The 13,854-nt window shown below is 39.5% G+C and overlaps 1 protein-coding gene across 1 annotated transcript in view; it reads left to right on the top strand.

Moving 5' to 3' along the window:
* The first annotated feature begins 2,127 nt into the window (after positions 1–2,127).
* Positions 2,128–13,854, top strand: part of COL19A1 (collagen, type XIX, alpha 1) — a 339,364-nt gene continuing 327,637 nt past the window's right edge. The window contains exon 1 of the mRNA XM_011957047.1: positions 2,128–2,206. The gene's annotated coding sequence lies outside the window, so the exon portion shown is untranslated. The remainder of the gene's footprint in view (positions 2,207–13,854) is intronic.

The following is a 13,854-nucleotide window of genomic DNA, read 5'->3' as shown; positions in this document are numbered from 1 at the left end:
TTTTCAGATGTTCGTTTACCAGCAGTAACTTCAGAAGCAAGAAGAAAACCTGATCATTTACAATTGTATTTGGCTTAGATAAATACAAGGTGTTTGGCTAAGGGTTCTTTCTACTTGAAGTCACTTTAAAATTCAATAAAAAGAATTAGCTAAAGAAGCAAACCCTAGGTACACAATACTTTGTAATCATGAAACCAGCCTAGATTCAAACCCTTTCCTGAAAGAAAAATAGAGAAATATTTGTTGATGCGGGGATGTTGGTGTATCTAAAAACAGAATAAGCAACAGATAATAATAATCTGAAGTTTTATTTATTCATTTTTTGCTTTCTTCCACAATCTTGTTTGGGTCAATGTTAGGAATAAGAAAAGGGCCATGTTGAAATAGAAACAAGAATAGAACTATTTAGCTCTCTCATAAATGTGTTAACAATTATGAAATTACTAAAGTGTTTAAGAAAATAATTCTAAGATAAACTTGATTTACTTGTATTAAAACAAAAATTAGAGACAAAATTGTGGGCTTCCTGTGAGGTAGTTTTAAAACATTGAATAGTTTCAATTAAGTGTAAATAAGGTGAATTTAATAGTTTGACAAAGAAATAAAGCCTGGATACTCTTAGTTCAATTCACTAGTGATGGAAAGGTATATAAAGTAAAATTGCTTAGAGAAAGAAAGAAGTCAAATGGGATAATACTTCAAAAAAATAGAGTATGATCACCAAAAGTCTAATGAAGGTTTGTGAATCATGTTTTTCAAATGGCCATTTGAGTAGTGTGACTCATGCAATATCCTCCCTCCTTGGCCTCTTTCCACAGTCAGCCAAAAATTAGTGATGAAAATCATATGAGAAGGAAATGTATCAGATGGTTTTATATCCTGACATAGAAACATGGTTTGCAACACCATGAATGCTGAACTCTAAAACTGCAGGTATTCTGATTAGGATGAAAGACAAGTTTAAAAATCACGAGTGATACTTTAATGGTTTCACTCCAAATGAAGTGGAAAAGAGCTACCTTTTAAATTTTTTCTTAACAACTTTATTTTTTGCCTGCCTGATTTTATTTATTCCCTGATCTGTGAGCCCTGATATATGACGTGTATTTCTATAGTTCTAAGGTAACTTTTAAGTTACACGATTTTCACCATTGTGAATCAACAATATAATTTATCCTATTTCTCCCACTGTGGCAATACTGAAATAAAAATGTTAAACCAGTTTATCTGTTTTCTAATGCCTGGTTTACTCTTCTGAATTCTATAAATCATTCTTTTTTTCATATGTACACATACATATGCATACACTATATGTATATATATAAATTTACTGTATATGTATATATGCCTATATATGTAGGCATATAGGTATATATACATATACAGTAAATTTATATATATACATATATAAAATTATATATATACATACATATATAACTACAAATAAATATGCCTACAAATATCCATATATACCTCCTATGTATGTATATAAACCTACTACATATGCCTACAAATATATACATATTCTCTCTCTCTACACACACATACATGCACCTACATAGAAATCTGTAGGAAAATGACAACTTCACATATTCATAGGGATCCCCAAAGAGTTCAAAAGCCAAGACTGGAAGCACCAGTACATGGAAAGATGTATTTAAAATCACAAAATACTTCTTGGACGCTGAGAAAAACCAAGCCACACAAACGTTTACATATGAGCGTGATGAGAAGGTGGGCACACTGCCTTAATTAACTTTATATAAACTCTTGACATAAAAGTGAAAAAATGAAACACAAATGATATCTTAGCTCAATCGTTAAAAAGCCAATTACCTACTTGTGAACATTTGTCACATACAATAATACTTTGAAGAGACTTCATGATCAGAAGTGAGAAACTCTAGGCATCTGCATCCAACCGTCATTTTATCTGTGAAACTGCTTGTAAAGCATAAACCTGAAAGGCATTACTCCCAGCTCTAAGGCGACATTGCTGTCATTAAAGAAAACCTGTGCCTGAGTTGGCTGAGTACCTTCTTGCAGAGTCCTCTGTCCTCGCGGAGTGGGAGGGTCACACTGGGAGAGACTAATAAGGGCAGAGATGCGTCCCCCTTCCCCACTCGCAGGGAGCTCACTCCTCGGCGCTGCCGCAGCCCTGTCCGGACTCCGCTGCGCCTCTGAGGGGCTCAAACACGAATTCAAGGTAAGCTGCGCGGCTTTGCGACCGGCCCTGCACTTGCCCTCTCACACATGCCCGGGCTATGTTATCTGCTCTTGTTTCTGGTTATCTGTGTGCATGTGCTTTTCAAGAAAATGTAAAAACTGTGCTACACATGGAAATACGTTTAGGTGGATACATAATGCACACCTGCATACGTTCCCATAGGTGCTTTAAGGACGGGACCAAAAACGTTTGGCAGGAGACGGCTACTCTCATGTGCTACATATCATGTAGTTCGTGTTCCTATGTTCACATGATGCAGGCTTCATGCACTACACTTAAGTTCTAGGTGGTTTTTCTGGCTATGTGTGTCTGTGAAGCGGAACTAGGAGCACTGCTGATGCGGGTAGGGACAGACATCAAATATATTACAAAAAAAATGAGGGGTTAAAGGAGCAAAACAAACTCACTATCAATTCATGCCGTTAGAGCGCTTTTTTTTTTTTTTTTTTTTTTTTTGACGGTGTTAGCCCTGGAAGCGAGGGAGCCAGTTAAGGGGCGTAAGCTAAGAGACGCGGGGTTCCGCTGTGCTGCCCTCGGGCCCGGGGTTACCTACTCCACATGCGGGTGTTTCTCCCAAGTGCAGCTTCTGGGGAGCGGCGCGGGCGCGGGTGGGGATTCCGGGATTCCGGGATTCCAGCCCCGCCACCTCCCGGAGCGTTCGGCCGTGTTCCTTAATTACCCTGCAGCATGCGCAGCGCGGCCGGCCAGAGCGCCGCCGCCGTCCCCGCCGTCCTCGCTGCAGCCACTGCCGCCGTTGCCGCCGCGGGAACGTCCCAGTTGCCGCGCGAGGAAGACGCGGCCCCAGCCTCCGCCGCCTCCGCTGTCAGAGTCCCGCGGCCACCACCGAGAGCGCGCCCGCGCCGCCGCCACCGCGGCCGGGAGCAAGGAGGCGGCGCCGGGCGGCCCAGCTAAGGCGCTGCAGGGTCGTGAGGAAGTTTGTTGGCCCGGAACCAAGCACGCCGTCGGGCACGCTAGCTCCCCGAGAGCAGGCGGGCGCGTAAGCGAACCCCCTTAGAGGTTACCGAGGGAGCGGGAAGCCGGAAAAAGGGTGGGCAGAGGAGCTGGGGGACAGACGGGTGACCTAGGAGCCCCAGAGGAGCTTCATTTGATGAGAAGGTGAAGAGGCAGAGGGGACCAACGTGCCTTGTCAGCCTCAGGGGACAGTGGGCTGCAGAGCAAAATGAGGAGGGCCCAGAATGCTGATAATGAGTAGTTTCAATAGAACAATCCGGAAATAGAGGCAAGGGAGTGATCATGAGCCACGGCTTGAGATTGGGAGATGGAAGGGTAAGGGAAATAAATTCTGCCACTTCCCTCAACCCCCAATTCCAAGACGACTCAGTCCCATCTTCTGCTTGGATAAGTCTGAGGAGGATTAAGATGTGAGGATAATCGCTCTGCTCTAGGGGAATTTACATCTGCTTGTTAATGGAGGAGATGAAACAAAAGCACTCCAATACCTATTGTCAACCACCCACCCCCCCCACACACAAAAAAGGAGAGAACACCGACGCCTCCCCCTCTGCCCAAATCAAACACCACGATAATTCTTTAGGAGACTAAAGGGAAAAAAGAAAGAATAAAGCCCCTGCTCGTATGTGTGGTCTTAGCATCTCCTTGTTGTTGAGTGGTGGGAAACTTGCAGGACCCTCTCTAAGTAGAGAGATCTTTGATATGGGCCTGCAAAGCTGAGATATTTAGGTATTCCAGTGGTGAAAAACATGCATAAATGCCCCTTCCTGTGGAGGGCTGACAGGGTTTTTGTGTAGCAATATCTCTTCAGGATGAAAAAGAGGAGGGTGACCCCCAGAGGTAGAAAATGTATGCTCTCTCTAGGGGATAGAAAATGGAGAAAGTAACTGGCAGGTGCTTCCATTAGGTTTTGTCCTACCTGAGCTCTCTAAGTGGTAAGGGACCTAAGTGGGGTTTCCTGGGAAAGGAGGGAGACAGCGTGGCAAAAGAGCAAGAAAGTGAACCTGAAACTGAAATGGACAGGTCCAAGAAAGAGCAAAAAGGTGAAAGAAACCCAAATGTGATTATTATCACAATTGGGACATCATCTCTATATCTGAATCATTCTCATCCTAGAAAACCATCCAAAACAGATGGGAGCTGATGGTATTTTCCAAAAATGGAAAATTTCCATCTACTTTCTGGTCCTCCAGTTTAATCTCTCTTGCTGCAATTTTAGTTTATTTTCTCCAGCAGGCAGAAATGCCAATGTGGGTACACAGAGTCAATGGTTCTAGAGGCGGAAGAAGATATGAAGTTAGAAACCATGGTAGTGTGACTAAGTGGCATCACAAATGAAAATTCAAGTGAAGAATGAAAAATAAACGGAAATGCAAGGAAGCAGGGCTATAGAGATGCTAATATATAACCCTGAAAAGATACTGAAAAAAAAAAAAAAAACCCAGAATGAATAGGACCGGAGTTGAGTCATCTGAGGCAGGCCACATTGAGGATGTACATCTTAAACAGGCAGAGAGTAACTTGCTTAGCAGAAGAGATCCAGCAGGGAGGGCATTCCAGCCAGAAGGAATTGTATGCGTGAAGGCTTAGAGGTGGGAGCAAACAGTCATGTGACTGGTAAGACAGAGAATCCAAGCAGGGGTGAAATCTGAGATGAGTAGAGCAGATAGCACCTGCCAAGGAGAAATTGGAAAGGAGAGGCTGAGAAACAACGGACTTTTTAGGGTGTTATTTTGTAAGCCAATAATAAAATAATCAGGTGAGCAAGATGCATATTAAATTTGACAGAAAGATGATGAATGCAGAGTGGACTATTAGGCCTCTGTTATCTATGCATACGTTATGAAGTGCAAAGGATTTCTGACCTCCTCTCTTTAAGAGAAATCAAAAGTAATTGTGAAGTCATAAGATTATTCGATCAGAAAACTAGTAGAGCCCTTCAAATTGAAAAAAAAAATAGGAAAAATTGATGAATTTGAAAATACGTCCATATATTATATATTAATTTAAGATGATATTGGATCATTGATATAGATATATATGTGGAAAACAACAGAGCAAGAGAATTGTAATCAGAAAAAAATGGGGGCTGGGCGTGGTGGCTCACGCCTGTAATCCCAGCACTTTGGGAGGCCGAGGCGGGTAGATCACAAGGTCAGGAGATCGAGACCATCCTGGCTAACACAGTGAAACCCCATCTTTACTAAAAATACAAAAAATTAGCCGGGCGTGGTGGTGGGTTCCTGTAGTCCCAGCTACTCGGGAGGTTGAGGCAGGAGAATGGCGTGAACCCAGAAGGCGGAGCTTGCAGTGAGCTGAGATTGCGCCACTGCACTCCAGTCTAGGCCACAGAGGAAGACTCCCGTCTCAAAAAAAAAAAAAAAAAATTGTAGGTCAGTTGTGATAGTTGAAATTGAGAATGGTCCTGGAAAAGTTGATAGAAACAAATCATAGTTCAGAGAAGTGAGTGGGTAAAACCAACAAGTTGATGAGAAGGGAGAGAATAGGTTAAGTGTGCTCAAAGGAAATCCCAGGTTTCAGACCCTCTGGATTTAGACACTAGTTTGGAAGTAACAGAAGAAATAACAAAACTGAGGAAACGTGATAAAGTTGGACATATTTCATAGTACAAACATTGGGAACTAGAGAGTATGCTTTCTGTGGAGGCAGAGAGCAACTTCAATAGTACTATTTTTTGTCCCACTAAGTAACTGAAATTATGTTCACTGAGCTTTCCTTTAGTAAGAAAGCTCTATTTGTACTCTATTTCTCTATCATTCTTTTCTTCATGCACATCATTCTACAGATGTTAAGCCCATACCTGTCTATATCACTTAATGGTTCCCAACCTTTAATTTGTTTATTTTTAGTCCAAATGTATTGCCTCAGACTGTATCATTCTACAGATTGATCACATGAATACCTATTAAATGTCAAGTTTAAAGAAGACACAGATAAATAAAATGCAATCTGTTTCCTCCAAAATGTGCAATATAGGGAAGAGATAGAATACAAAGGAGTTACAGCAGTGCAGTATAAAGTATGCAGAAGCATAAGTGGATATTGAGCTCTGTTGGATCACAGGACAGTGAGTAGTGAACTCTTCCTGGTATGATTCTCACAGACTTCACAGAAGACGTGGCATTTGAGCTACACATTGAAGGCAGAGTAAGTGTTTTCCAGATTGGAGAGGATTGGAAGGACTTTCCAGCAGCCACAAAAGCATGTGCAGAAACCTTTGAATTGTTAATTTGATGGCGAAGAGTGTTTGGAAAGAGGTAGCCCGACAGGTGGTTGGACAGATGAGTTAAGACCCCACTGTAAAAGAGCCTTGCGTGCCTCACTTTGGAGTGGACAATGAAGAGCCACCAGAAAACTTTGAGCAGGGCAGTTAAGTGACTAGATCTTTGTTTTAGAAATAGAATTCTTGAGAAGTTAGGAGGTGAAAATAAAGGAAACAAGATGGAGGACAGGAATCCAGTTAGGAGTCTATTGCAGTTTTCCAGATTAGGAATGGTAAAAATGTGAACTAAGACAGTTTTAGTGAGGATGAGAAAGTTTGTATGGATTCAAAAGACATTTACAAGTAGATTTGATAGACTTTGACAGAGATTTGATATGGGGAGGGGGTAAATAAATTGAAGATGATTTTGAAATTTTTAACTTGAGTTCCTAAGTTAATGATGATGCCTGTAATTAAAATGTGTAGGTCATGAGGTTTCTGTAGAATATAATGAGGGCAGAAATTTTGCCTAAATTGCAAAAGACATCTGCACATTTACTTCAATTTCATTACTCCAGCCACTGATAAAACTATGAAATAATGCCAAACCTCATCCTAAACTCTTAGGGATATTTTGCCTGATTATTGGCTTGAATTTTTTATTCTATAGGCTTGGCTCTTCAGCTAGTTTTCTCTAATAGTTTACAGACTCTACTATAGCTTCACTAAAGATAGATTCTAAAGATTGGTGAAAGAACAGATGTGTAACACCTGTTGTTTTTGCTTATTTACACAATGTGTCACTTCATAACAGTATGACCAGATTTTCCTGGTGGAGTTATGTATGTATAGGCATACTGGATGGTGGTCAAGAAGTTCCGATTTAAAAATCAACCTCCTACACAGTCACGCATTGTTTCCCTTCATAATAAATGCTCTGAAAACATAAGTTATTTCAGTCATTTAACAAATTACATCTACTTTTTTGAGAGTTGAGATGCTGTGTACATTAAATGTAACAACCTATGTAAAGCAAATAAGTATTCACTTTCTATTTCCTCCTCTTTCTCTCTTTTTTCATGTGTCCTTTACATATTATTTTCTATTTTGGTGTTGACTTTAACACTCTGACCTTTTTTAACTAACACCAAGTTTCAAAGATGTACAAAGAACACTTTAAATTGTTAGATGGCATAACAGTAAAAATATTAATGATTCACAGGCAGATTTGATTTGGCTCACTCAAAAGCTGGTGCTGAGAGGCTCCTGACCATCTTGTTTAGCAAGCCCATTTTTTTTTTTTTTTTTTTTTTTTGACACAGAGTCTTGCTCTATTACCCAGGCTAGAGTGGTGATCTCAGCTCACTGCAACCTCTGCCTCCCGGGTTCAAGCGACTCTCCTACCTCAGCCTCCCGAGTAGCTGGGACTACAGGTGCCTGTCACCACGCCTGGCTGACTTTTGTATTTTTGCTAGAGACGGGGTTTCACCATATTGGGCAGACTTGTCTCGAACTCCTGACATCAGGCAATCTGCCTGCCTTGGCCTCCCAAAGTGCTGGGATTATAGGTGTGAGCCACCATGTCTAGCCCTACATGTTATTCTTAGTGATGGTTTTTTTGTTTTTTTTTTTTTTACTTCTTAGTGTCTCTCTCTCTCAAAGAAAACATGATGTTTGTTTATTTTTGAGCTCTGTGACCAGACTGCCACAATGGACTTTCCCTATTTGGCTCACTGATTTATCCCCAGTGATTGTTACATAGTGGAAACCTCATCCTATCAATAGGTATCAATAGGATATCTATAGGCCAGGTATTAATAGGATATCAATAGGTATCAATAGGATATCTATTGATAGGATGAGGTTTCCTAATGCCTATGATTAATGGTAATGAGTAATGATTAAGGTTTCCTAATGTCCCTCTCTATTCATTTTGTGTTCTCTATATACAAATAAAGATTTAAAAAAATAAAGATTAATAAGAACTTAAAAAAATCTATATCCTTATTCAAATATACTTGGTTTGGATAGGTGCCTTAATGATTTCAAGTGCTTGATTAAGGAAGTTGAAGGGACAATGGCTTTTAAAAATTCACTTACCCGACTGGTACCCAAAATTATTCCATATGACAAATGATGGTGAGAATAATGGGATGGGGTAGAGGTTAGGGCTAGGCCTTCAGCCATTTATTCTCTCTTTGTTGCCATAAGAAATATATTATAGGGAGGGCTGTCTGAAGGATTTTAAGGCTTTATAGGCTCCATCAATGTTGTCTACTCAAGACTGCCAGTGCTGGGCACACTCACCATTGTGACTTTGGTGCTTTGTAGCACTGGAAAACTCTCTGGGGTCTGGCCAGAATCTTGATAGAAATAACTGAAAATTTAAGAGAATGCATATAGGAATGTGATATGTCTGTCCCACATCCTGAGAGAAAACATTAAGGTATAACAGTAAAAGCATTTTAGTCAGGCAGTCTTGGACTTGAATCCCAGGCTTTGAGATTATTCTATGAGCTTTAGTGTTTTTTATCTGTAGTATGGGATCTGATACCTGTCTTCAGTACCAACATTAGGGCTGCTCTGGACCCTACATTTTAGAACACCCAACTACAGTCTTGCTCTGGATGTGTACCTGCTCTCAGGGTTAGGAGTTTACAGAGCTGAGGGGATCTGCCCACCTAAAACCTGAGCTTCTAGACCGGTCTCTGGATAGCCAAGACCCTAAAATTCCCAGAAAAGAATGACCCTTAACCCCCTGCAGAGTCCAACAGACCCTGTCCTTGGGTCCATCTTCCCAGAGAAAGACCACAGGTGTAAACACTCCTAGGCCCAAGGAATGGTCAAGAGGTAGCTGTTTGCAGGCATTGTGGACAGAGCTTTGACTTACTGTCATATTTACATATGTGTGTATGAGGCCTTTCAAGCTGCAGATGGACCCAAGAATGAAAAAAAATGAGGGATGAACTTTGGTTCAGGCCAGAGGCTGACTCATCCCATATCACCTGCTCTGTTACATTCTAACTTGACATGGACTTTTAAGACTTTATGAAGGTATTTGCTGAAGTAAAATGAGAAAACATATTTTTTATCAGTGTTATTAGCTTTATTTTCACTTTCAAATATTTAAACATATGGTACACAGACCTCTTGCCCTGCACCCTGTTAATGTTTTGGGCGGCTGCCTCTCTAGTTACTATTAGTATTAAAATAAAATATAATATATAAAATAAATTCTACTTCAGAAAATGAGACCATGTGTGACCAATTGTCTTAGCTCATTTTCTGTTGCAATAACACAATACCTAAGACTGGGTAACTTACAAATAAAAGAGGTTTATTTTGGCTCACAGTTCTGGAGGCTGAACAGTTCAAGATCAGGCAGCTGTATCTGGTGGGGGCCTTTGTGCTGTGTTATAACATGGCAGAAGGCAAGAGGTGCACACTGAGAGCCAAACTGGCTTTTATAACAGACCCACCCTCATGATAACCTCTTAATACTGTGACATTGGGGATTAAGTTTCTAACACATGAAATTTGGGCAACACATTCAAATCATAGCACCAATATTCTCCATAGCCTTCTTAACATGTATTGTGAGCCGTCTTTGGACAAGTTTGAGAAAAAAAATTGAGGGCCTTAAGAAACCTCAGGATCCACACATATTAGCTTGAGGTTCTTCATTAGCCACTCCATTGAGAAAGCATTAAAGATCTATATTATAGCTTAACTTTTATCTGGGAGGAGCAACACATTAAAGTGTGATAACATTGACTTTGATTCATTTGTAAATCTGTCTTGATAATCACCTACCTGGGACCTGCGGGGACAGGAAGGAAACGTGGCAAGTTTTGATGAGGAAGGAGGTTGTGGACAAAGCCAATAATTGAGAAATCCAGGGAAGATACCAGAGATGTGTTCAGAGCATCAAGAAGCAGCCTGAGAACAGCAGGTGTCTGGAAATGGTGAGAGGTTTCTGGTCAGGAAAAAGAGAGGTTCAGACCCAAGGGAAACTTTGCCCTTGTCAGTTTTGTTTAGGTCAACCTGCCAGTGCCTCCAGCAAGGTTTAAGATCTGAACAATTTGTTTTTAAAACACATACAAGGATTTATTCTGAGACCTTGATGAAAAGTTTTTCAAATGTTTCTAGCTGAGTGGTCTACACTTCCATTTTATCAGGATCTGAGCAATAGAACCCTCAAATAGTGAACACATTTTAGAAATGTGCAAAGAGAGGCCGGCGCGGTGGCTCACGCCTGTAATCCCAGCACTTTGGGAGGCCGAGGCAGGCAGATCATGAGGTCAGGAGATCAAGACCATCCTGGCTAACACGGTGAAATGCCGTCTCTACTAAAAGTACAAAAAATTAGCTGGGCATGGTGGCAGGCACCTGTAGTCCCAGCTCCTCGGGAGGCTGAGGCAGGAGAATGGCGTGAACCCAGGAGGCAGAGCTTGCAGTGAGCTGAGATCATGCCACTGCATTCCAGCCTGGGCGACAGAGCAAGACTAGGTCTCAAAAAAAAAAAAAAAAAAGGAAATGTGCAAAGAGAAATAATATTCATGATAATGACCCTTGAAAGATTTTAAGATCTTATAATGCCTTAAGAATTATTTTTAAATATTGAATGATCACTACAGATTCCAAACTAAGTATATTTCACTGTATCTCAAGATTTGTAAATTGGCAGTCTCTTACTTTTTAAAAATTCAACAAACATTTATTGAGTCTCTGATTTTCCAAGTACTGTGCAAGGCACCTGGGATATAGTGATGGACAAGACACATATAGCACCTGCTCTCATGAAACTTAGAATCGAGTGGGGAGCAATAAACATATGTATACAGAAAAAATAATGTCTAAGCTAGAGATTAATGTGCTTCTTGGTCAGGTAAGGGCTTTTCCACATAGTTACATTTAAATTGAAAACTGAAGGATGAACAAGACACAGAATGTTCCAGGATGAGGAAACAGCATACACAAAAACCTTGAGGTTGAAAACAGCCTGGCAATTTCACATACAGGACATCACTGGAAAGAATGGTACCAAATGAGGCTGGAGACATGGATAGGGGCCCGGTTATTTGGAACTTTTAGACTGTAGAACAGCTTTTGGACTACATTCAAAGTACAATGGGAAACCATTAAAAGGTTTGAAGCAAGGAAGTGACATGATCAGACTTTCATTTCAAGAAAAGTTCTCTACTGCTATGTACAGAATAATTGTGTTCAGAATTCAGTAATGGATGGAGGAAACCAATTAGGAAGCTGTTGAGGGGTCTAGACCAGGGTGATCTGAACTAGAATAGTGGCAGAGAAATAAGAGAAATAAGTGGATGTGAGATGTGTTTGGGGTAACCCTTGACATGACTTGTTGATGGTTTGGAAGTAGGAGATGGGGATAAAGAAGACAGAAGAATCAGTTGGGGTCCTTGGATTTCTGGTTTGAGCATTTTAATGGGTAGTAATTACTGAGACTGGGAAGAGCATGAGAAGAACAAGTTGTGGTTGGAAATCAGGAGTTTATTTGGATGTATTAAGTTACAGATATCTGTGTGACATCTAAGAGGGAATTTTGAATAGGCAGATGGATACACAGTCTAAAGTTCAGTGAAGAGGACTGGATGGAAGATGTAAATTTTAGATTAATCATCTTACAGATAATATTTAAAGCCAAGAGAATGGTGACATCACCTAAGGAGACATTATAAAGAGAGGACAGGAGGGCTCACAGATCCCACTATTAAGACATCAGGTAGAAGAAAGGTCTGAGAATATTTACAAGGAAATCCCAGAGAGTGTCAAATCAGGGAGGCCAATAAAAGAGGGTTTCAGGAAGGAAAGAATAGTCGGCTATTGGAAGTGCCACTAAGAATTGAAGAAGGGAAGAGAAAAGGATTCTTCTTTTAAGTTCCTGCTGAACTTGGTGAGATACATTTCAGGATAGTAGAATGGCAATTCTTCAATAACTAGAACATTTAGTTAACTGACCATAAATCTTATATTCTGCAAATACTTTGGATAAATGAGATAGAAGCTAAGTGGCTCAAGGAAGTAATTAGGAGATGTCAAGATCGAATTCATATGCTTATAGCTTTGTAGCCCTCTGGTTCTTTGTTGTTGTACCAGGGACCAAAGCTTCAGTGAACATAAATTTCTAGGCTGCTTTGACACTTCTCCATTGTCCAAATATCAATATCAACCTTAAGCTGAAGAGACAGGTATAACTAAATTTTTCCAATTATTGTTTATTAATATGTAAAGCAAACAATTATAATTTCAGGTACCTTTTGAATATTGACTAGGTTAAGACCCCATATAATACACATGCATTAAATAATTTATTCCTAGTATTATTTCCAATTTGAAGATGAATAAATTAAGGCTTAGAGAAGGTACATAGCTTCTCCACAACTAGCAGAGTCCAGACATGAAGCCATGATTGTCACCACTGTGCCAAAGTACTAATTTATCAACTGATAGAAATCACTTTTGGTTAAAAATATAACCATGGATTTCTCTAAAAATCAGATCACTATTTATGAGTTCATCCCTTTGAAATATAATTAATTTCTTTAACAGCTACCAACTGATTTGAAATAATAGCTAGGATAACTTTGCAAAGTCATATGAGGATTGGGACTATATCTAGATGAGAGAATTCAAAAGAAATAAGGCTTAAAACCAGCTGTTTGATATTTACAACTACACATACAGTTTTAATATTGCAATTGCTGCTTCTAGCTATTCATCCAGAAAGATCTGAAATCTTGAATTAATTTTAAAATGCTGGTCTTATTTGGCACACACAAAGAAGATGGTGGCTTTAGTTTTTTTCTAAAGACTGTCTATCGATAGAATTTAGACACTGGTGTAATGAATTCTTTTATATTTGACTCTTGATTAAACTTTGAATGATGCATGTAAGTGATATAGCATTTATTTGCATATTTAGACCTCTTAGAATAGCTATTTTAATAATACTGCAATTACGAAATACACGGAGGGAGCCATTATATTTTCACTTGCAATTTATTTCCGCATTAGTTGCTTCACTAAAAAAATTAATTTAAATGATGTTTAAGTTCTCCATTAGAGGAGTTCTATTTACTAAATCTTTTATTTCAGTACCAAAGGAATAGAAGTATACATTCAGAAAGACAAACAATTATTGGAGGTAATACATTAACATTAAATATAATGTTAATGGCAGGCTCAGGTGAGGTAGGCATTACATGTATTCATTTTTTCTTTATAAACATAAGGTAAGATTACTTTTCACATGTACAGTAATCACTTCAGTAAGAGTGATTATTCAATCCAATAACAACATAGTTAAGTTTATAGAAAACATGATATCAATTAAGCCAAAATATGTAAAACTATTATTCAGAAGAAAAAACAGACTTGTGAATAATAAAATTATATTTTAGGC

The sequence above is a fragment of the Colobus angolensis genome, unplaced genomic scaffold (genome assembly GCF_000951035.1).
Source record: "Colobus angolensis palliatus isolate OR3802 unplaced genomic scaffold, Cang.pa_1.0 Scaffold431, whole genome shotgun sequence".
Classification (NCBI taxonomy): domain Eukaryota; kingdom Metazoa; phylum Chordata; class Mammalia; order Primates; family Cercopithecidae; genus Colobus; species Colobus angolensis.
The sequence above is the reverse complement of the archived record's forward strand: the minus strand, read 5'-3'. Positions and strand labels throughout refer to the sequence as shown.